This window comes from Canis aureus, chromosome 21, assembly GCF_053574225.1.
Source record: "Canis aureus isolate CA01 chromosome 21, VMU_Caureus_v.1.0, whole genome shotgun sequence".
Lineage (NCBI taxonomy): Eukaryota > Metazoa > Chordata > Mammalia > Carnivora > Canidae > Canis > Canis aureus.
In genome coordinates this window covers 22,556,839-22,580,957 of record NC_135631.1, presented here as the reverse complement: position 1 = coordinate 22,580,957, position 24,119 = coordinate 22,556,839, and the positions used below count along the sequence as shown (strand labels likewise).

The following is a 24,119-nucleotide window of genomic DNA, read 5'->3' as shown; positions in this document are numbered from 1 at the left end:
CGTGTCGCACCCCCGGAGAGCCGCAGCCACGTCTGTCCCAGCCTGTGATCTTCCAGAGTCAGACTGCCAGTTTTGCAGCCCATGTGTTCGGTTGACAAAGGGGTCTCCAGCCCTGCTCCCTCCAGGCTGGGAATGTTGATTACAGACCCCTCACCCCAGCGCCAGGGGCTGGCCGGGAAGCAGAAGCTTGGTCCACTTGGGATGAAGACATCAAAGCAGATTCTGATCCAATTAGAAAAAGATACTATTGTCCTCTGAATTCCCAAAGTTTAGCAGGCTGTTAGGAACACTTAGCCAGTTTCCTTGGGGATCACGGTGGCATTGACTTAGAGCCGAAGCTCATTGATATGCACACATAAGGACAGGCTCTGGTCTCTCGGATGTGCAGGGAGCCTGAGAAACCTGGGAACCACTTGCTCCCTTTTCCACTCAGCAGATGAAGGTTTTCAGGGTTTGCACGGTGGCTATAAAATTCTATTTTTTCCTCAGTTGGTCTTCAATGAACATTAGTCTCTTGTGTCTTAGAAAGAAGAATATGAACACTTTATTGGGAAAAAAATTTATAACTGTTTCCATTTATAGCACTTCAGAGAATGAACATGGGAAATAGTTTAGGCTGGTAATTTTAGCTATTAGTCCTGGCTGTGGAATTCCCGGAGACACTTATCCGTCTGTGTTCAAGTCGCAATTATTCTGTCCTCTCTGGCACACACTTTTCTTTTGTTCCACTTTTTTTTTTTTCCCTTCCCCTCTGAAGCTTTTCTGAGGGCCACCTGTCTTTGATGATGTATAGATGATTTTCATATCTGCCATATGTGGCTAATGAGCTGCTTAAAATATCTGCTTTCCTCAACTACTTCCATCTATTACAGAGAAGAACCACACTTTTAAAGTCTAGAAATTGGTTTTCCGGGGGCTCCTTGGGTTGGTGTGCACTGCTGAATCAGGGCGGAATTAGATAGAACCTCGCCAAGAGAAGTCCTGTCTCCTCTGCTCCCTGGCCACAGTGTAACCCTTCACTCCTGCTGGCATCTTGAAAGTGTGGATTATTGGTCTCAAATGAAACCGAACCCAAACCCAGTCCACTCTGCAAAAAAGATACCTGCCCTCATCCAGTTAGTTGTTTGTATGCTGTAATCGTTTCATGATTTTGTCCACACCTAAACATGTGGGCTGTAAATATATTACATTTTACTCAATATTTCTCTCTAAATCCATCTTTAAAAATTTGGTCCTGTTCTGAGTAATACTGTCCACATCATTGAGTTTGATGGGGCTTAATTGTTTTCTAACGCATTGTACACGCTACTATTACTTTTTAAAAATGTTAATCCAGATATCATTAAATTTCCTGGCATTACACAAAGAGTAATATTTCTTTTGCATGAGTGCTATTTTTCTTCCATAATGATTTAGAAATGACTTTTTGAGAGTATCAGGAGGTCTGTATTTTGAGTATATGTAGATTGTGAACCCTGTTCTGATTTTAGAAATGTGAAAACTCAAGACAAGGAGATATGCATAAGCACATTACAGTACTATACAAACATGAAGAATTTACATGGCCTTGTCTGAATATAAAAAATAGAGCATTTAGGAACATTGTTTGAGATAGAAACAAAATAAAGATTAGAATCACTAAGGTCCCCACACTGTTTAAGATTTTAATCTTTTTTAAAGATTTTATTTATTTGAGAAAGATAGTGAGCAAGCAAGAAAACATGAGCAGTGGGTGGGGGGGTAGAGGGAGAGGGAGAGGGAGACATAGACTCCCCACAGAGCAGGGAGCCTGAGGCGGGGCTCGATCCTGGGACCACATTTAGGGTACAGTTTAGTATATATAAAATATATTCACATTGTTGTGAAACAGATCTCCAGAACTTTTTCATCTTGCAAATCTGAAACCTAGTACCCATTAAACAGCAGCCCTGTTCCCCCTCCTCCCAACCCCTGGTGACCATTCTACTCTTTTTTATGAATTAGACTACTTTAGCTACCTCATATATGTGGGATCATAAAGGGTTTGCCTCTTTGTGACCGGTTTAGTTCACACAACACAATGTCCTCAGGATTCACCCATGTTGTAGCATGTGTCAGCTCTCCTTCCTCCTTAAAGGCCAAATAATAGTCCATGATATGTATATACCATATTTTATTTGTCTGTCCATTGATGGACATTTAGGTAGCTCTGATCTCTTGACTATAGTGAACAGTGTTGCTGTGAACACAGATATGCAGATAATCTCTTCCAGACCTACTTTTGATTCTTTTGGATATATATACCCAGAAGTAAGATATTGCTGGATCACGTGGTAGTTCTATGTTAATATTTTTAAAATTTAATGTTAAAATACTAAACCTCGGGGCAGCCTGGGTGGCTCAGCGGTTTAGCGCTTGCCTTTGGCCCAGGGCATGATCCTGGAGTCCCGGGATCGAGTCCCACGTCGGGCTCCCTGCATGGAGCCTGCTTCTCCCTCTGCCTGTGTCTCTGCCTCTTTCTCTCTGGATCTCTCATGAATAAATAAATAAAATATTTTAAAAAATAAAAATAAAAATAGAATACTAAACCTCCATACTGTTTTCCATAGTGGTTGTACCATTTTACAGTCCTACCAACAGCGCACAAAGCTTTCAGTTTCTTCCATCCTTGCCAACAATTGTTATAGTCTGATTTGGGGATAGTAGCCACCCTAACAGGTAAGAGGTAGTGTCTCATTGTGCATCCATCCTGTTTTTATATATGTAGCACACATCTTTAAAACACAAGTGGGATCATATATGTGCTTTCTTTGTAGAAAACAGCTTTTCTCTATTGCCATATTTTTGTAAAAAGCTATTAACTTACATAAATATTTTAACTCTTAGTGCCAAGAGAATAACACAAGCTAAAGCAGAAGAGTAGGTTAGTTTGGTTTTGTTATTTTTAGACCAGGTATTTTTAACCACGGTTGTAATATATCCATTTGGAATCATTTTTTAAATTCTATTTTTGTTTCTGTAAATTTTTTAGTAATAACTTTGTAATACCCTAGTGCTTTTATTAATTCATTCCTTTTTTCTGACCTTCGGAGAAAAATGGAGTGAGCTAACATTCATCTACTTGTTTGCTGACTCTTAACTGCATGCTTAGAGAAGTGTTAGCTTGTGAGCAAATATGGAAAATGGCATTCTGAGAAAGTCTCGGGTGGGGGCCTTGGAGCTTGTAAAATCCAAAGCAGTAGGAGGAGCATTTGGGGGCCAGTATCAAAATCCCATTGTAAGAGCCAATACAACTGGTTTGCTGTGATTTAGGAGTCCCACTCAAATGTTTTCAGGGGCTAGGCCATTCATCTTTGTTCATTTTGTTAATGAAGGTGTTAGAGGTAGGACAATGGGGAATAGTGAGGACGATAGTCAGCTGCAGGCCCTGACCAAAAGCTATTCAAATTTAAACTTAAAAAAAAAAAAAAAAAAGGCAAAGCTGTGTGGGCCAAGCAACACACATCTGGCCTGAATTGGGCCCCTGGGTACAATTTGACATCTGCTATAGAACTGGTTCTTTATGGGATATTCTTTGCCTTGGGGGTTGATTCACCATCTCTTAGGTTTTAGATACCTACAGCTAGCCCTCTCTCCTGCTCAGGGTCCAGAACCTTCTGCTCCTGGCTCGTGCCCAGGGCCCATTCTGGCTGGCCTGCCGGGAGAAGTTGGCTCATCAGTTGACTTTAATAAGTCATTTGCATGGGAAGGAAGAGTTGGGGTCAGGGTAGCTTCAAGTTATGACCTGAGCATGGTTGGTTGGAGGGATCTCAAAAATGCCACGAGCTTTGTGGTGGTGGTCCTGAAGTCAGGACCTGGGTAGACTCCAGCTCTGCTGCCCGTGAACATCATGTTCTGCCTTTGCAAATAGGATGAGGACAGTGAGGAAGGGGTTGCCGTGAGATTGAATAAGACAATGTAAATAAAGTGCCTGACACAGAGCCCAGCACACAGTGAGCCTGCATTAGCGTGAACCACGGCTGCTAGAACGTAGGGGCCTGGAGGGGGTACCCCGGCAAACCCCTAAAAGTACTTGCAGAGTGTTGTGTTGACATGCACTTTATTTTTCCTGGGATGGGGCGGGGGGGCAGAGATCTGTTACCTTTCCTAAGATTCTAAACATCAACCAAGAGAGAACGGTGAAGCTGTTTAGGGATGCTGAGGATGTCCTTACCAAAGTGACAAGCAGGTCCTCCTGAGCCTAGGAATTACAAAGTCGTGTTTGGTTAGCTCTTTCCATCCTCATCAGAACTTGACTGATCCTAGATTTACGCCACCGACCCATTTTCTTCACCAGCAGAGCCAGTTTTCCAGGCAGTGCCGATGTCAGAATTAGAAAAGCAGATCCTCCCTCAGCCGACGTGACCTCCATGAACACGTCCAAGTTGCTGGGTTTCCATTTGAAGGCAGGGATAGGGGTGGGGGCATGTGATGGATCACCGCGGAGGGACCGTGAAGGTCACTGCTGATGTTCTCACCAGATGCAGGAGGGCCCAGAGGAAAGCTGTGCTTTGTGTCAGGGCGATAAAGTAAAGCACTTCCGAGTATACTCGGCCACAGCCTTCCTCGCGCACCCGGGGAGTGATTTCTGCAGCAACATAGAAGCCGGCTTCTAGGGCAGTGACCTTGGAAGTGGGGCCCAGGGTCATCCTTCATTGTCATCCCCCTGGGGACTCTTGAGTCCCTAACCGCCTCCTCCCGCCTGCCCCCCTCCCTGCCCCCCGGGGCTGAAAACAGGCCTGAGGAGACTAATGAGGCAGTGGGGAAAGAGCACACCTAGTGCCTTGTCCTGCTTGATTGTTCCAGACTTCAGTGTGAGTGCTCAGGAAACGTCCAAGGAGTACTGGCGTCCAGGGGACACAGCTCCTGGAAAAATAGGATTATGCTTGTACTTGGGAGAGCTCTGAAGAGTGTCCTCATCCCTAGTTGGTCTCCTTTGTTGATGCAGTGGAGTCTTTTTAGATGCTGGGCTAGAAATGAGCGGAGACAAAGCCAGGTGGGTTAAAGGATGGGGAGAAGGACAGACCAATGGACAGGTCTGTGATAATGCAAGTATAGCAAAGTGTAAGTGACGACTCTAGGCTAGGCGTGGCTATAGCAGAGTTCACCATAAAATGTCTTCAACTTTGCTATATGTTTGAAAATGTTTTCAATAAGCAAATGTTGGGGGAAATGAAATATTTGGGTTTCTAAAAATTTGGAAAAGGGTACAAAGGAATTCATATTTTTGTGATTTCACTGTCGTTCCCCTCCCCCCCGTAATCGTTTTGCTGTTTTGTTCAAGCTCTGTCTTCTTCTTGGTCTAGTCACTGTGTTGGGCATGTTTGGGCATGTCCTAGATGATGTGGATATGACAGTGAGCAAGATAGTCCTCTGACTGCCAAATATACATACTTCCCTCTTTGTTGGGAGGACAGATAATAGTGAAATGTTCTAGAACCAGAAAAAACAAACAAACAAAAAAAGCCACAGAAACACTGTGTTGCATGCCAAAGGCTCAGGAAAGGTCCCTCCAGGGAGGAGACATTGGAGCTGGGACCCCGGTGAGCTGAAGGCACTGGCCAGCCGTGCAAGGTGAAGGGAGGAACATTACAGGTAGTGCAGAGGCCTAGGGATGGGGAGGAGCTTGGCGTTTCTGAAGAAAGAAAAGGCAGCTAGTGTTGGAGGTGGGGGTACAGAGAGAGGTCACAAGAAAGGCCTGGAATGTTCCTCTGATTGCAGGAGGCAACCATGGGTGGGGGTGGGGAGGGCATTCCATTGGGTAGATCTCTGGGTTACTGTGCACATCAGCTATGATGAATGGGGTCCCCGAAGCTGAGTAATGCAGGTAGAGGCCCCAGCGTCAGGCGGAGAGGCTGTGTGTGTGTTGTGTAAAGGCTGTCACTGGAAGGATTTTAAACAAGTGGCTCTATTTGGCGACTAGGATCAGTCCATCGTTCATGATTACAGAATTTCTCCACCCCCATCCCAGGATGGGATCAGTTCTACTGGTACTTTTTTGTTTTTTTAATTGTCATCATATGGTAAAATTGGCTTTGGAGCATGTGTACAGTTCTCTGAGTTTTAATGCATGTGTTCATTTGTAACCATCACCACAGTCAAGATGCAGAACAGATCCATCACTTCCAAAAGCTCCATATTTGCTCTGCTTTATGGTCACCCTCTCCCCCTACCCAACCCCGACAACGACTGTTCTGTTCTGCAACATGATGGTTCTTTTGAGAGCTTCATGTACATGCAATCGTGTAATACGTAACATTTTGAGACTGGCCGTTTTCACGCAGCATCATGCCCGTGAATATATTTCTCAGCCTCCTGGGGACTTGTTGAGAAGAATAGTTAAGTGGCTTTTGTTTTGCTGGGAGTATGGGCAGGGGAAGAAACGACAGGAATGTGGTGGTGGATCCTGAGGACCAGAACGGGGAGTGGGGACTTCAGCGGGCTCTGGGAGAGAAGACTGGAGGGAGGCCAGGTGAAGTTTCCTCCTCTCGGTGTGTGGTGTAAACTTCTTTCGATTTTTCCCTAAGAAATTTTCAGTACCGTTGGGTCACAGAGTTGCACTTATTTGGAGGATATGCCCACAGTCAACCTTCTGCTCCAAGATGCACCCCGGACCGTGGACAGACTGCTCGTCGGGTTCCCAGATGCAAGCTTCAGGGGAGCAACTTTTGGCTTAATGAAACAGAAAACAGTGGAATGAAAGGAATAGGAGGGCGGTCGCCTCCCTGTTTCTGAAAAGCAATGACACAGGCTGGCCAAGTGCTATGCCCTTGGGCTGGGAGAGGGCCTGGTGAGCCCTGCCCAGCTCTTGGAAAGGCACGACTCCCTGACCAAACCCAGCAGTTTGTGCACGTGTGTGGGGGTGTGAGTGTAATGGGACCAAAGGTGGGGCTGCACGCCCCGGCCTTCCCAGCTAGGCTCCCGCAAGCACGGGCCCACCTTTGACCTTCCCGAGATGACGGCTATAGGATGGCTTTGCAAACTACAAACTACCGTGGTCCTTTCATGGTCACTGGCCCTCTCTGCCCCTTCCTGGCCACAGGAGCTACAAGATAATTAAAAAAGAGGGGGCGGTGGGGAGGCCAACCTGTTTTCCCGCTGGCAAGGATGCATTGCCATGTTCCTCCGGTTACCGCCAGAGCGGAGCACACGCCAGGTCCTGCTGCATAATGACGAGTCCCCGGAGCCCCCCGATAGTGATCGATAGCCCCCGCCTCGCTCTGGGGCTCGCATAATGAGCTGTGCAGCCCGGCCAGAGTCGCCAGCGTCCCCAGCCAGCCTCGGGGAAGCCTCCCCTCCCCCACCATCCACTCCAACGGCCACCGGCCCCCTCCCCACCCGCCACCTCGGTTGGGTTTCCCCTTGATTGGCAGAGGCCTGTTATTTCCGCCCGGGCTGCCTGACAGCCCCTCCGCCTGGTCTAATTATGCTGCTCTGTTCGGGCCACCGCGACCCCAGGAAGGCTTTATCAGATTGTCCAACTGACCGTGACCAGATCTCCAGCACCTGCCTCCCTTGCCGATGGAGGAGGGAAGGTGCTTACACGCAGCAGAGCTGGGGGCTGATTGACTGGCCGGGCTCCTGGGCTGGGGACGGCCCGTCTGGGTGTCAGGGATGAAGAATGGAGTCGCCTCACCACCCAGCCTCATTAAGGCCCGTCCAGGTCTAGACAGTATCCAGTGGGGGGTGGGGGGGAGGTGGTGAGCACAGCGCCTGCTGCCATTGTTCGGGGCTCCGGGGACACGTTTGGGGCCGCAGCCGGGTCCTTGGGTCCGTCTCTTACCATTTTTATGTCCTCTGCACCCCCAGCCCTTCCCTTTAACAGTCGTCCATCCCCTGCTTCCTGTTCATCCTTCTCCAATCCCCCCTAAGTGTGGCCTCCTACCTTCCTTCTAGTATCAGAGGCAGCCAATCAGAATTACTGTCTGGGGTTGGTTGCTTTTGCTGTCGTGAGTGTCCCACTCATGAATGGAACCTCTGGCACTGCCCACCTAGTTCAGGCGGCCATGGGTGCTTCTGGCTACACAGCATTTCTGGAGGGCAGCCCAGCATTGGGGCGCTCCTCTGGTGGCTGTGGGAACTGGCTCCTTTTGATAGGAACATTAAGTCATCAGTGTCCTTCAGAGTTCCATCTAGATCACTTGCTCGTTGGTCACTACGGCGACCTGAGGAGGTGAGAGTTTTCCAAAAGCCAAGCCATTTCTGCCCTCCTGGGTGATGGGATTTGGGCTGAGCCAAGCCCCCGCATCTAAGAATCACGGACTGGGCTTTGCTTCTCAAACTGTGAGCCCGGGACCAGCCTCAGCATCACCTGGGAATGCAGGTTAGAAAGGCAGAGTGTCTGGCCCGACCCCAGACCTGCTGAATCCAAGTACGCATTTTGACAAGATCTCGGGGAGCACGTATTTGGTGCAGTTCCAGATGCTCTGTACCAGGACAGTATAAACCCGGGTAGGGATCCCTCTAGATTTGCCAGGAAGTAAAAGAACCCAGCAACTGACTCCCATGAACTGGCTGGCAAAGAGTCCATTCTCCCTTCTAGCTTCAGAGGAGACATTATTAGGAAACAAGAAAACCAATTTGAAGCATCTTTACTGACAGTAAAGAACCAAATATGAGTCTTGACCCCTGGGACTAAGCTTCCTGGCAGTTTCTCCTCATTCCCGGGGAAATGTTTTGGTGTTAAACGACCACCTACAAAATATAGTGTCATCTGGAGCCACCTTGTGATGATACCCTCCAGGCTGGCTGGCATTTACTGACAATTTTCTATCTTGATCTGTGTCCTAAATTACTGCTATTTGCCTTTGGTTGATTTGAAACTTTGAAGCTTAGATTTATGAGGTTTTGTTTTCTTTTCAATATATATTTTTACACCTGCCAAATGGATGCATATTGCTTCTTCAATCAGAAGAAAACTTTTTATAATTTTTTGTACAACTAACATGTTCAGTGTAAACAAACTTTAAAAAATAATGTGCTGCTTTTTGATGATCCATAAAGTCATCTATAATTTCACCACTTGGAGAGTGTCTTCAAGATGTTAATGCACACATAGAGATTTTTTTTTTAACAAAATTGTGACCTCACTTGCATACTATTTCATAATCTATTCATTTCAATACATTATAAATATCATTCTAAGTCAATAAGCATAGGTCTTCTACATATTTAATATCTTGCAGAGTATTTTGTTCTATGGGATTCTCTGCATAATGGATTTTTGTAATTCATCACCTGTGACTGGGTATTTGGATTTACAGTCTCTTTCTCTGTTTTATCAACACTGGCATGAACTTCATCTGTAGCAAAATATTTGCACATGGTCTAAATGACTACTTTAGGATAACTTTTTGAATACATACAAAAAACATAAGATTTGAATGAGAGGCCCAAAGTTCCAAGAGCTGGAAGATAGACTTTGAGACGTCTATCCCTCCTGGGATGGAATGTAGCCTGTATCCATTAATATGGACTTCAAGAGAATTAGCTGTCAATATGCTGGAACTAGGGAGTACAGCTTCATTGCGACATATGGCTCTTAGGAATCATCTGGGTTTTCTGAAGAAAACAAATTATTTGGCCTCCAGAACTCAGTGGCCTGCCTGGTCGGTGCTAGGATTTCCAAGTATGGTTGGCCCAGGGTTGGTGATAGTTGCAAGATCACCTCGACAATAGGGCTCAGGGGAGGTACAGAGGCTCTTTTAAGTGGGTGGGAAGCCTGACACTCTATGTACCTATGGGGCCACACCCTGGACTTTAGTAGAAGTCAGAGCAGATCCACGGCTTGGGTGTGGGCAGCTGTGCTAAAAGGGGAACGTGAGGTGGTTTCAAGCCAGTGCAGAGCTGAGAGCCCAGCTTGCAGAGTAGAGTGACCTTCACACCAAAGGACAGCCAGCCTGGGTGGAACCAGGATTGACAGTTTCAGTGAGAAGGTCTTAGAGAACTCCTGCTGTATACTTGGCAGATAGTGAAGAACTCTTGATATGCACGGAAGGGATGCCTTTGCCTGCATGCAATTTGGGGTGCACACTCCAGGTCCAGGAAGGACTCTGCTGGGTGTCAGTGCTCCTGCTGAGACCGTGGTTGGGGCAGAGGTTCTCATTCCTGCAGGGCTGTTAGCTGTTCGTCACATTTATGTTCCAGGCTCTCCCATGTAAGGCAGCCATGGCCCCTCCAAACACAGCCTCCTCCTGGCTTACAACAACCTCTCCTCTTTGCTTTATCTGTATCACAATCAGGGCATCTTCCATTGTCTTCATTATATTCTCTTTAGTTCTATGCATGTCTCAGGAAAAGCAGGATGTAGGGTAAGACACCCAGGGATTTTGAGTTCGCCAGCTCTTTGCTTAGCATTCTGCTGCTACCACTACTGGGTCATCCTTGGGCAGGTTACGGTTACTTAACTTCTTTGTAAAACAGGGTGGTTGTAGGGATTAGAAGTGACGACATGTAAAGCAGCCCCCTTAGTATCTGGCTGAATGGGAGGTGCTTAAATTGTCTATTAGTCTGGAGGGCTTAGCCTAGTCTACTCTGTAAGGGTTGAAGGACCATCTTTATCTGTAGGCAGATCCCACTAGACATGCATATTAGGTTGGTAATAGGGGATCTGAGGTCGAAGGCTTGGGACAGCTATGGTGCCTCCCAGACCTGGGCTGTGAAAACAATCACTGCCAACAGATTGTAGAGCTGTGCCTTCCTAAAACGAAAATGGGAAGAAGAGAGGAACCCCGGGGCAGCTGTTGGGGCTAGGAAGGGGCTGGGTGACGGAAGGCTTCCGCAGAGGGCACTCCACGCAGGCACAGCAAGAACTGTGTGAGGCTCTCCTCTCTGACCTATATGCTGGAGCCCAACCAGCCCAGCAGGCAAGAGCTGGAGACACAGCCTGGGAACTTAGCCCGGCCTAATTCACCATCTTAGCTCCAGACTTACCTTCCTTTGCCATGATGTCTAGGATAGTGATCAAGCCTGCATGTACCAGGGTCCTGCCCCAGCTTAATCCTTTCTGCTTGTGTAACCTGGGGCAAGCTTCTGACCATTTCTCAACTCAGTGTTCTCATCTGTACAATGGGGATAATAGTACCTGCTGTCTAGGAGGTTGAGAGGATCCTTGAGAGGATCAAATGGGTTTATTTATAAAAAGCATTTAGAATAGTGACTGGGTTATAGAAGGCATTTTCTCTATGAATGCTTGCTAGTGCCTTCTGGGGTTTGCATCCCCACACCTCAGGCCTTTTCTTCTTGACATCTTATTTCTCCTTGAGAGCAAAATCCCCCTCTGATCCGTTTAGCCCCACAGTAGGTAGCCCAAAGTAAGGACTCCTGAATGTTTGTTGGGTGGATAGGTGGGGGAAGCTCAGGCTATGATACGAGGTGCACCTGGGTTCAAATCCTCACTCTGCCTCCATCTCTGGACCTTTGACTGCTCTGGCCTCATTGCCTTATCTATAAAATGGGGTCAGTAGTAGACTGGTTACAGGGCTCAGGCAGTGAAGATGAAATTGTAGAACACGTGCACAGCACATGGCAGTGTGAGTTTTCAGGAAACGATGATGCCCATGCTGAGGAGTGAAACCGTGCCTCATTCGCCCTCACTCTACTGCATCAAGTAGGTGGCTTGTGCATTTTTTGAGGTTTCATTTTTGAAGTAAGAGGATGATTTCCACTTTCTGTTTCATTTTCCCCCGTGACTGTCAGAACACTAGGAGGAAAGCAGGACCTCTGTGCACACATGCATCCTTTCCTGTAGAGCTGCATTTCTGCGTCTTTCACAAGGCATTCTCAAGCATTAGGCCACCCAAAAGGTTCATGGCAGCCTTTGGAGTCCACTGCATGTCCTCAGTGGCCACGATGATTGGGCATCTCCCCAGCCTGTTTGTGGTAGTAGCCTGACTTGGAGCATATCTCCTAAATGTTGCCAAGTTGGAATGGAGTCTCCAACTTGGAAAGGCCAAACACAGAGCTTTGTGTGTGCACTGATTTCATGCTCACAAATGCACCTGTGCAGCGTCTACTCCCACCAGAGTGTTAGACATATGGAAGACCTGGCAGGCAGGAAAGCTGTGTTACCAACAAGGCTCAGACCCTACAAGGCACTGTGGGAAGCCAGAGGGAGACCGTGTTTCTGTGTTTCTGTCCACTGTGTGCTCACAGGAGCTGGTGACACTCAGCCATTCCCTCATTGTGGAAGCCAGCACATTGGACAGCCTTAGTTTCCTTCTCTGGGGGTGTGGGGTGGTGATTATGAAGTAGAGGACTCCAGTATCACCTAATCCCCAAAGTGAATCTCAGAACACTGATCATGTCCTTACCCATAGGAAAAGTTTCCATGACCAAATATGTTTGGAAAATGTGTTACACTGTCTTTCCTTCTTGGCATTTTATAATACGCGTCTGTGCATTCAAGGCTCTTGAGAAGTTCTGCAATCCGGGAACAAACTTAACATTGTTTAATCAGTAGTGCCCAAATGTAATTCACCGTGAACCCTTTTCTTTTTTTCTTTTTTTTTTTTTTTCATGTAACATCTATTAGCATTGCTAGGGGCTAGGCAAAGAAACACTGAAGAAATCTAACTATCTTAAAAGAGTTTATAACAAGTGATATGTAAACATTAAGAAGAGATAATCCATAATTTTTTAATAAGACATTTAGAAAATGGCAGGATTTTAATTCAAGTATTTTTAAGTACTTGGCCAAAAAATAAATATATATATATTGGGTAATTTTTTTGTGGCCACTTTTTGGTTTGATTGTAAAATATGCAATGTCTCACCAGCCTACTGTCATGTGACCCACCTGAAGATGCCTCCACTGGGGGCAAGACTTGCACTCGAGGAGTAAAGGTAAAACTTGAAATTTCAAATATGTTCTTCCTGAGACCCTGGATTAACTGGGGTTGTGCATTCAAGTAGTGCCCTTTGAGCCTTTAAACTCACATTCTCAGCCAATTGGGCATCTCCTGGGCCAGCCCCCGATCTAGTTGTTAACAGCTAGCTTGCGTAGTATTAGCTCAAAGCATTATGAAAGATCGACAATGATAGATTTATCCCGAAAAATATCTTTCATATATTTTGTGTCTCTGGGGATAGCACTAATCCACAAAACTGCCTTGCAATGGAATTGCCTTGACAAGAATCACTTGAAAATGTGAGCGTCCTCCTGATGCTGCACCGTGGAAATCGGGATGAGTTACCAGACCCCCACCAGCCTCATTGCTCACTTCCTTAGACTGTCCTCATAAGGAAGGGAGACGTGGATCTGCAGGTCACCGTTCTCCTGGATTGGAGAGTTCATTAGGTCACTTCTGAAACCTCTGTGCCAGCTAAGCAAGAAACAATGAGTCCCCTGCAAGCTTTTATTTATTATTACAGCCCTCCAACTGTACATCCCACTCACCCCTTTGCTCCTGTGGCTGGTCAAGCTAATTTGATTTGACATCCTGGCATTTGAGATTTGTCAAGTATTGTAACCCTAAGCGGTACTAATATTGAAAACCATACTCGAAATTTATATAATCCAGATGTGCATGCCAATAGAGCAGATGAAATGGCAGGCTTGGGCCAGGGTGTGTGTGTGTGTGTGTGTGTGTGCGCGCGCGCGCGTGCGTGCGTGTACACGTGTGTTAACAATCCTGTTGCCCTATATTTTTTCCACAGGGTATATATAGCCAAGAAGGATTTTATGTATTAATATTTTCCCTTAAGAATAGTAACTGGATTATGAAATACAGCTTTAAGTAAGTATCAGCATTGGTTTTATTTGCAGCCAAGAATAACTGATTAAGTTTGGGGGAGCAGGAAGGTCTATTCTAAATGCTTTTTAAAACTTCTAAATTGGTCAGGACCCTTCAGCAGTGCGGTCTGGGGAATTATTAGTCACACCGAGTCGGGATTTTTGACAGGTCTCTCTTTAATGTCAAATTTCTTTTTCCTACTTGGACATGTCATTCTTCCCGTTGGAGGGCCTTTGGTGTGATCCTGAAGACTTTGACTCCTGAGCTGGTATTTCTGAGCCCTCCCACGTTGGTAAATGCCCAGAGGCCGTTTCTCTTTTCTGTAAGCTCAACAAGTGGCTGAGTTGAACTCGCAGAGATCTCTCTGTCCCAGTGCGTGACAGCGACCTTGCTTGGAGTGCTTGGGTGTCTCCTGTCTCCGCCGGCCAGCGGTGCCCCCCGTGACGCCTCTAGCAGGATGGTCCCTCCTCTGGCCGTCGCTCCGCTCACCTGTGAAGACGACCACGGCCGACCCGATAGAGCAGTGCGTGCGGCTCGGTGGTGGTGTTCTCGACATGAAAGGGCGGCGGGATGTATGATTATTCCTTCGCCCGCTGTCATAATTAACTATCCTCAACTTGACCCAGCAGGCCGGGGAAAACTGGCCGTACCAGCTCAGTAGCAGCAGCTGAGAGATGATACAGAAAGGAGACCCAGAGCTGACGCCCACGGATGGGGGGGCCGGTGTGGCCTTGGAGCTGCACCGGGCCCAGGGTCCTCCCAGGCTATTGCGAGATGGGAAGTGAAAGGTCCCGGTGCTGTGCCAGCCCCTCCCAGGGCAGAATGGGAGGAAAATGACGCCTGATGTTCAGGGGAGGCTCGTGGCGAGTCGTCGCCCCCCGTGTCCCCTCCACGGGGTGGCTCTGGAGAACGTCTAGCACGCCGGTTCCGAGGCGGGCAGGACGGAACCCTCCTCGCGGGGGCAGGTGGGGCGTCCACCAGCTGTCCTGGGGACGTGCTGTACGGCCCTAACTCCAAGAGGCCGAGGGGGACCCTGCCCGTACCTCTGACTCCCCCCCGCAGAGCGGTGCCCGGGGCCCCGGCCCTGTCCCCACGCGGGACCGGAGGAGGGAATGCCGGCGCGCATCCAAGCTAAGTAGATGCCGAATGATGGGCTCTCATTTCCCTGTCGGGGTCTGGATCGGGGTCGGAGGGGAGGGCGTCCGTGTGTATGCGGCCCCGTGGTTGGTGTAGTTGGCAGGTGCTCCAGGCCCGGGGAGTAGAGTGAGAGATCCAGAGCGCAGGCGCCTGTCACCACCCGGGCAGGTGATGCCCCCGGGCTGGTCAAGGCCGCTGGTCTGGTTCTCCCCACCGCCCGCCGTCACCGCCCCCCCCCCCCCCCACCTAGTCGGGAATGACCGGCAGCCTCCGCTGAGGCCGAGAGCAGGCTGGAAGTGGGAGGGCAGGAGAGGTTTCCAGGGCCCGGACGCATCGTGGGGTTGCAAGGCACCTCTACTCAGCGTTTGTGCCAGGCCGAGCCAGGGCGGGCTGACCCCGTGTCTGCTAGGATCCCAGGACTGGCGTGCGGTTCTGCAAATCCACGGGTCTGACCCTTTATCTCCCATATGAAAGGCAGTGAGACCTGCTTGGCCAAAAAAGAAAAAAAAAAAAAACCTTGTCTTGTCTTTTCTTTTTAAAATGTTATCCAGCTGACGTGTGCTGGGTTTTGTTTGTTAATATATACAAACCATTCCAACCCACTACCTAATGCAGGGATGCATAAGATCATCCTAGAAGGGCTGTAACCATGGGGACGCCTGGGGGGCTCAGTAGTGGAGCGTCTGCCTTGGGCCCAGGGCGTGATCCCGGCGTTCCGGGATCGAGTCCCACATGGGACCCCCCTGCATGGAGCCTGCTTCTCCCTCTGCCTGTGTCTCAGCCTCTCTCTGTGTCTGTCTCTCATGAATAAATAAATAAAATCTTTTAAAAAAAAAAGGGCTGTAACCAGACCCGAGCCAAGCATGCATCATAGCACTAGTGAAAGGCAGAATGAGAGCCAGCCTCGAGGAACTGTGGCTGTGGGGTGGCGAGTACAGCCCTGTGGCTCACAGCTTCAACATGCGAGTTTTTTTTTTTTTTTAATTATTTATTTATTTATTCATGATATATAGAGAGAGGCAGAGACACAGGAGGAGGGAGAAGCAGGCTCCATGCCAGAAGCCTGATGCAGGACTCGATCCTGGGACTCCAGGATCAGGCCCTGGGCCAAAGGCAGGCGCCAAACTGCTGAGCCACCCAAGGATCCCCCAACGGGCGAGTTCTTGAGCCTGGGTTTAAATCCTGACTCTGTGGCTTAGCTGCTCTCAGCCTCCCCTACCTTTTCTTCTTTTACTGTATGTTGGGGCGATGTACCTCATCTGTGTGCCTAGCACAAAGTGAGTGCTTAGTAAATGGTAGTTGTTGGCATGATGGTTGTCATCCCTCTGGGGTGACGAGAGCCTGTCTGGGGTGACCCCCTCCACGCAGCTGCATGTGTCTGATTTCCTTCCTCGTTGCTCCAATACTAGTGCACAAGGGCATGCAGGTTCTTAGGAACTCGGACCTTGCAGCCAGACCGTGTGGCCACCATCAGCTCTCCTCCCACGGGCCCATTGTCAGGATGGGTTTCTTTTACATCCCCCACCTCTGAGGTCTGCTAAGGTTGCTCCCCCCAGGAAGCCCATCTGTGGGGCCACCAGTCACATGGATGGAGGAGTCTCTCAGAGAAAGCTTGGGCATTCTGGGATACTGCGAGCCGGGGTCAAGCACTGGCCTTTGGGAGGTAGAAAGGCCAGTAGAGCCAGCCAGCTCTCACCCTCCCACGCTCCCTGCCAGCTTACTTTCCAAAACAGTGAGCCTAGAGTCCGTCAAGGTTCCACAACAGAGACCCCAGGCCTTCCCAGAGCAGGTTCAGGCCTACACTGCCTGAGTTTTCTCCAGAGAGCAACCAAGGTTTATTCCAAAACAAAACAGCAACAAGAGCAGACGCCCGGTATTTCCTTGGCTCACTTCTGTAAAGCATCCTGACCAGCAACCAAAGGGAGAAGAAAGGTCTGAGCTCCCCAACGAGGCCAAAATTATTTCCACCCCCCTCTCGTCCTGGGTCCCAGAAATAGTAAGAATCATGAACATAATAGTAGCTAAAATTCATAGAGTGTTTTCTTAAGTGCCTACCTGGCACTATTTAAGCACCTAACACATATTAAGTTATTTAATCCTAATAATCCTGCCAGAGAAGTTCTATTATTGTTGCTAGGGGACTAGGGCACAGAGCAGTTAAGTAACCTGCTAAAGGTCATACAGCCAGTTATGGCCAAACCCAGTTCTAGAACCCAGACAGCCTGGAATGAGCACACTTGACCACAGCTGTGTACTGCCTCTCATGGTAGTTATAAATTATAAAATGTTTTTTTTTTTAAATTTATGATAGTCACACACACAGAGAGAGAGAGAGAGGCAGAGACATAGGCAGAGGGAGAAGCAGGCTCCATGCACCGGGAGCCCGATGTGGGATTCGATCCCGGGTCTCCAGGATCGTGCCCTGGGCCAAAGGCAGGTGCCAAACCACTGCACCACCCAGGGATCCCTATAAAATGGTTTTAATCATAAAAACAAACCATAAAAAATGATAAAATGGCATAGACCTATACATACACATCATTCCAATGTCCATTTCTTAGTTTTGCTATGGTTCTGTAGTTCATGTAAGATGTAACCATCCAGGGGAATTGGATGAAGGACCTTTCTGTACAATTTTTGTTGCTGCCTGTGAATCTATAACTATTTCAAAATTAAAGGTTCCAACAAACTACTGCCAACGTTGTATTGCATCCTAATTGTATGTCAACCACTGTGCTAAGCACTTTACAGACATTATTTTATTTCATCCTCCCAGCAACCCATGGAGGTGTGGGTGCTTTAATACCTTCACCTACAGATGGAGAAACTGAGGCCCGGCGAGCTTGAACAGTGACATAGTCACTGGGAAGTCGTGAGGCCATGGGGCCTTCCTGACTCTAGAGCATGAGTGCAGGATGCACCTTTGGAAGTAGGAGGATTTTAGAAGGCGTGTGATGTGGGAACTCTTGTCAGGCTCCACTGTCGATCTCCCTGGGTGATGGGTAACTCCTTGGAACAACCCCGGACATTGTAAGGTCTGTGGCAGACCCGACGAGGAGTCCATCCAGGCAGCTGCCATCATCTTTTTTCCTCTCCCACTGCTCCTCCCAGCAGTTCCCTTCCTGCCATGAAGGGTGTTCTGGCCACATGAGCTTACCAGGCCTTGGAGGGATATCCTTGGGGCTGAATTGCAGGTGTTTCTCACATCTCAGTGAAAGAGTGGACTTTGGGGGATCAGACCTGGGTTCCAATCCCAGCTTGACTTCTCCTCAGGTTTTCTAGCTCTAAGAAAGTCACTTAAACTCCTAGTGCTGGTTTTTGGTTTTGGGTTTTTTTTTTTTTTAATTTGTTATTTTATCTGTACAATGGGAACAATAACAGTACCTCCTTGTTTTATTACAAATATCAAGTGGAATAAAGCACCCAGGGCATGAATGTTCCATGAGTGTTGATTTCCATGTGCTGGCTCAGCAAACATTGGGCCCCCACTGGGCGCTATACACAGCATTGCGTTAGCCAGTCAAAGCCTCTGCTGAGGTTTGGCACAGAGGAGGCCAGGGCTTCAAGAATGACCACAATGTGGTTCTACCATCAGAGAGCACGTAATGGGTCATGGTGCAAAAGGCAAGTTACAAGTATTTACAGAGTGTAAACTGGGGGCGGGGTACCCACTGAGCCTTGAGCCCCTTCCTCTGGATCCAGAGTCTAAATGTTGGACCCAAGCCAAGCACCTTGCTGGGATTCAAGGACGCTGTTGCGATTTGGAAGAGGGAACATTATCAATCACCATGCTGGATGGCATCAGTGATTATCATCTTCATTTCCGTCAAAGGTGTCTTGTGACGGGATACCGTCAAGTTCAATTTAGTCTAAATAGGGACATGGCAAGGACTTATTTTCTATTTCTGCCCTGGGCTGAAGCTGCCTTGAATAATTCAGTGTTCATCTACTTCCAAATACCGAGCCCTTTTTTTTTTCCCTTGTACTGCTGTATTCAGGGTCATGTGGCTGCTTGTTTCTCCTTGTCTCCTCTCCAAAAACCAACCCACCCACCCACACCTTTGGCTGCCAGTTATGAGTGTTTTGGGGAAAGAGAGTCAACCTTATGTACCACACGATGGTATCCCCTGCCTGAAGTTTAGAGACAGGCTTCAGGACGGAGGCTGCACACAGAAGCCCATGGGTATCTTTGACTTAGTACCCTTAAAAAAAAAATAAATCATATGCTATCGTTTAAAATTCAGAGGTTTCCTGATCTGACAACAGTTGGCTAAAGCTGAGTGGCATCTGCCCCCCCATGATGGAGCAAATGTTCTCCGATTTGCCGTGGGCCTCCGTCCCCCAAATTTGACTCATTCACCTTGCGTGCCTGACCCCGTAAGCATCTCGGTGTCAACTCCTGACACAGATGAAGAAGGAACACTGTCTTGAACAGTGTGGCCCATGAGAAGCACCGGGAGCTATGTGGAGCCAAGACCCTGGCTGGTCCTGAGACTCTGTTCCTTATTGTGTGTAGGAGCAGTGGGAGCTGTTCTGAGGGCATCCTCCGCCGAGGTCCACATCCCACCTGGCCGCCCCAGTTAGGAAGTGAGGATTCTGGAGGAGAAGGCTCCGCTCTGCACCCACACCCCAGTTGTGACGGAATGCCTAGAGAAGTGACCGAGAGGATGACACGTGCTGACTCAGGGAGTTGTGGACGCAAATGTACATGTGTGGGGGAGTAGCTGGCTCGGAGTACACCTGGGTGATGTGTGGAGTCTTAGCTGGGGTGCCAGACAGGGAGTCAGAAGACATACGTTTCTGTCTGGTGTTACCACTGGCTAACTGGAGATTTGACTTACTAGAGTCCTCTGTTTTCTCATTTGTAAAATGAGGGTAATGTCCAGTGTGCCTACCAACAGGGTGGATAAGAGGACGGGGTTACATGATCCTGTGAAAATATGCTCTAAAAGTATATAAAGTTATCTCGAAACATAGGGTAATACGACAGCAGGGGCGTGCTGTTGGTGAACGAACAACCTCTGGTACCTGGTGGTGTGAGGATCAGGGGTCCGGGGCCATGGGACAAATCCTGCCTCCTGAGAATGGTGTTTACTTTTAAAATGGTCGAAAGACAATAAAAGATAAATAATGTTTAATGGTACATAGAATTTCTATGAAGTTCAGATTTCAGTGTCTGAAAAAAGAAAGTTTCATTGGAACTCAGCCGTGCCCATTTGTTTACATATTGTCTCTGGCTGCTTTCACGATATAATGGCAAAGTTGGGTAGTTGTGACACAGACCAGATGGCCCCCAAAGCATAAAATATTTAACTGTCTGACCTTTTACAGTAAAAAACTTACCAACCTCTACGGAAGGACGTGGAAGGGTAGGGACTCAGTCCCCCACTCCTTGTTCCATTTCTTCTCCCTTCTGGACTTACGTACTGTTGTGGATAGGTGGCCCCAGGAATATTTTCACATCTTTAAAACCACCCAGGCACGTCCTCTGTGGCCCACAGCGGATCTGCGCTCCGTGACAAAGCCAAGGATTTCTCTCCGTTTAACTGCCGTGGAGCAACTGGCAAGTCCCATTCTCTGGGCTCTAGCTAGGGGCTCTTCCTGATGGAAACCACAGCATTTTTTATACAACTGGTCCCCTTTTTAGCAAAAACCGCAAAAGGAGAAGAGGCTGTTCCTGTCAGAATGGGCATTCCTCCAGCATATTAACCGCTGAGCGGGCCTGGTGGGCAGTTTCCTCCCCTCAGCCACAGACTGACAGGAGACGCCCCTAACCACTCCAAGAGGCCTGCAAGGGGGTGTGAGGGCTGAATTGTGTCCCCCAAAAGATCGGCTGAGGGGCACCTGGGAGGCTCAGCAGTTGATGGTCTGCCTTCAGCCCAGGGCGTGATTCCAGGGGGTGTGGGATCGAGTCTTGCATAGGGCTCCCTGCAAGGGAGCTTCTCCCTCTGCCTGTGTCTCTGCCTCTCTCTCTATGTGTCATGAATAAATACATAGAATCTTAAAAAAAAAAAAAAAATATATATATATATATAGATTGAAATTCTAGCCCCCCGTGCCTCAGAGTGTGACGTCATTTGGAAATAGGGTTGTTGCTGATGTAATGAAGTAAGTGAGATGAAGTCCTGATGGAGTAGGGTGGGCCCCTGATCTGACCCAGCCAGCATCCTTCTTGGGAGTGGGAACTTTGAGCACAAAGACACAAGGAGAGGAGCACCGTGTGCGGGTAGAGGCTGAGATTGGAGGGGTGCATCTGTAAGCCAGGGAATAACAGGGACTGGCAGCCAGACCAGGGGCTAGAAGGAAGCAAGAAAGGGCTCTGCCCCGAGAAAGCTTGGCCCTGCCGCCACCTTGATCTCTTGGAGTCTCCAGAAGCTTAAGAGAATACATTTCTGTTGTTTGAAGCCACCGGTCTGGGGTGTTTTGTTACTGCAGCCCTAAGGGAACTCCTCCGGCCACCTGCCCACCCTCCGTGCAGCCTCCTGATGCCTTTCAAGGCTCTTGGTGATAACCCTGTTCTGCAAATGAGGCCACAGAGGCGCAGCAGGCTTCAGGAGCTGCCCGAGGTTTGGGCCGGTGGCAGGACTCAGACCCAGGCCTTCCGGTCCCCAGGGGCTGCGATGGGTGGTCCAGGGAGCAGTGTTCCTCCGGCTGGTCCAGAGCATCCTCCCCGAGGGACGAGAAGGGTGTGCTCTCCAGGTGATGGCTGCTCCGCCTCTTGTTGCTCATCCCAGGAGGCGCACAGAGCATTTCTCTCCTGTGGTTGTGTGAACCTGTTTGCACGAGCTCTCAAATGCGTAAGAGGAAAATTCAGTCAGTAACTTTAAAATCAAACAACGGAGTTGGGGGATGTGTTTTGCATCCATCCACCATGTGTTATTTAGAATTGGGAAATAACGGAAGAGGAGGAAACTCGCAGTTTTCTTGCAGGGCATCTGAAAAACGTGTCAAAGAGATCTTTGGGGAGATACCCCAAAGAAAACCCCAACTTGGGAGGTGATTAAACAAGGGAAGTCTCCAGCGGCCTCCTGGAAAGCATAACAACACTGATGCACTTCCTTCTTAGGCAGCACTTAGAGTTGCCCAAGCTCTTGCGTAACACATAAGTGAAATCTGCACCAAAAGCTTTCTGAGACGCTGTGCTTGTCCACACTAGGGCGACTGCTGTAACGCTCCCAGGTCACAGACTCGTGAAGAGGCTCGGCTTGCAAGTGAAATTCTTACCACTGAAAGTCTGGCATTTTGTTGGAGACTGTTTCTCTCTTATGAATATTACCGTCCTCCTTCCCCTGTGTCCCTGTCCCCTGCTGCTGAAAGCATAATCCCAGAGTTCATGTCATTGCACCCTTTCCTACTGCAGTACACATCTCCCCCCCACCCCCCAAAAAAATGTTGCTTCTCTTATGACCACAACATTATTCCTATGCCTACAGACACTCGCAGTGACTGGTGTCACTGAGGTTTCTAACTGTATGGGTGGCAGCGTAGGCTGGGCAGGGAGGGGGAGTAAAGGCATCGGGGTGTAGGGCAAGAGGCTGGGGTTGGGATCCAGGAAAGAGAGTCCGAGGGAGTCCTCTGGGACGGCAAAGGGCTCTGTTTCAGAAAGTCAGCGAGACTGAGCGCACATGGGGGTGTTCCTGGCCAGTTGAGTCTTTCCCCCAGGGAGGTGGGGACCCACGTTTCTCCATGGAATTGGGCCAGCACTGGCTGGCTCTCCTGAGGGCCGCTGCCTCTTGGACAGTTGGAGAGTTGGATGCCCAGCCTCGGCTTTGGAGGACTGAGCATTCATGACATATGGCTGGCAGCGCCCCGGTGCGCGCTTCTGGTTGCTGCCAATAAAGAGAATTGTTTCTTTCTCTGAGCAGTGTTCATTTACATCAAGAGAACTTCCCTCTCCTACCACCACCACATACACATACAAAAAGGAAGGGGAGGGGGAGAGCTTTTTTTGGAATTTGTTTTTAGTGGGCTCACTCAAAAGGAGCTTTATATTTATTTTTTGAGTGGCTCTCTGGCCTGTTGTGTACATTTATCATGCCTCACTAGCAGCCCTCCCCCTTCTCTCCTTTACTCTGCAAGCCCAAACTCCATCAAACTGCTCCTAACGACTACCACATGTCCGCAGAGGGCGCAGGGGGCAGGGGAGGTGGGAGCTGGGAAATGAAGGAATCCTCCGGGGAGCACAGTAGCATATTAAAATTCAATGGCTTAGTCATCAGAGCCTTCAGCCCAAGCTCCGAAGAAAAAGAATTGAATATTCTGTAACAGTCTTGCGGATCTCGGATCTGGGAGGAAGGGGGCGGCCGGGGGAGGGAGGCAGAGGTTGTGGTTTTTAGATAGAGGAGTTCATGCTGTAGAGAACAATTAGGGCCTTTGCTCAGAAATAACAAGACCCACCACTGTTTTCCTGCTCGACGGGAGGAGTGCGCAGTGTCAGCCAGAAGGGATCGCTCCACAAGGCTAGTTCAGCTCCCAGACGAGGAAACAGGGGCTCGGGCAGGGGATGGGACTTCTTGACAGTCGCACAATGAGTTAGTGGTAGACTAAAGCCCAGTCTTTAGTGGGACTAGAGCCCAGGCCTCTGCACCTGGCTCCCCCATCCATGTTCTCTCCTCCTTGCTCAAGGATTTGCCTTTTGAAGGTTGGTCTGCTCCTGGCAAGCAGTGGGAGGGACCCCTCTGGGTGACCTGTGGGTCTTAAGAGCCTCACTGTTCGGCCTGGGAATGGCTGTGGGGCCCCTGAGATGTCTGAGGACTCAGCCAGTGACTTTGTAGAAATGCTGATGCAGCCTTGCCTCATCCTCTGCCTCGCTCCGCTGGAGGGAACAGAAAGTGAACGTGTGGGCCGTTCATACTGCTCAGGTGTTGAGGGCTGTGAAAGACCTGCCTCTCAAACTGGCTGCATTCGCTTCTGTTCCTTCCTTTGTCTGTGCTTCTCCCTTCGGAGGGATAGGCCTATAGCCCTTTCTTTTATCCTTAGATAAAGCAACTGAGTCATAAGCCAGTAAGATGACTCGAAGTCCTGAGTTATCAGTGGAAGAGCAGGCTCTGCAAAGCCTATCTCCTCATTCCTGGCCCTTTGTGCCAGATTACAGTCCCCCACTTTTGGTGACCAAGGACGTTGAAGGGTAGAGGGATTGTGAAATCTTAGGCTAGAAGAGCATTTACAGGAAAGCCAAGCTAAGCCCTTTATTCTAAGGATGAAGAAACCAAACCAGGAGGGGGAGGTTGG

At 48.7% G+C, this 24,119-nt stretch overlaps 1 protein-coding gene and 2 long non-coding RNA genes across 5 annotated transcripts in view; 2 read left to right on the top strand and 1 right to left on the bottom strand.

Annotated features, from left to right (window-relative positions):
• ABTB2 (ankyrin repeat and BTB domain containing 2) overlaps positions 1-24,119 on the top strand; it is a 165,652-nt gene that overhangs the window by 54,430 nt on the left and 87,103 nt on the right. The window lies entirely within an intron of this gene.
• LOC144292757 (uncharacterized) lies at positions 1,712-8,143 on the bottom strand. The gene is made up of 4 exons (XR_013360094.1): positions 7,904-8,143; positions 6,271-6,690; positions 4,795-4,884; positions 1,712-4,219 (listed from the first exon to the last, which is right to left on the bottom strand). It is a non-coding gene; the product is annotated as an uncharacterized LOC144292757 (long non-coding RNA).
• LOC144292759 (uncharacterized) lies at positions 5,792-15,099 on the top strand. Its single transcript, XR_013360096.1, has 3 exons — positions 5,792-8,341; positions 12,795-12,861; positions 13,108-15,099. It is a non-coding gene; the product is annotated as an uncharacterized LOC144292759 (long non-coding RNA).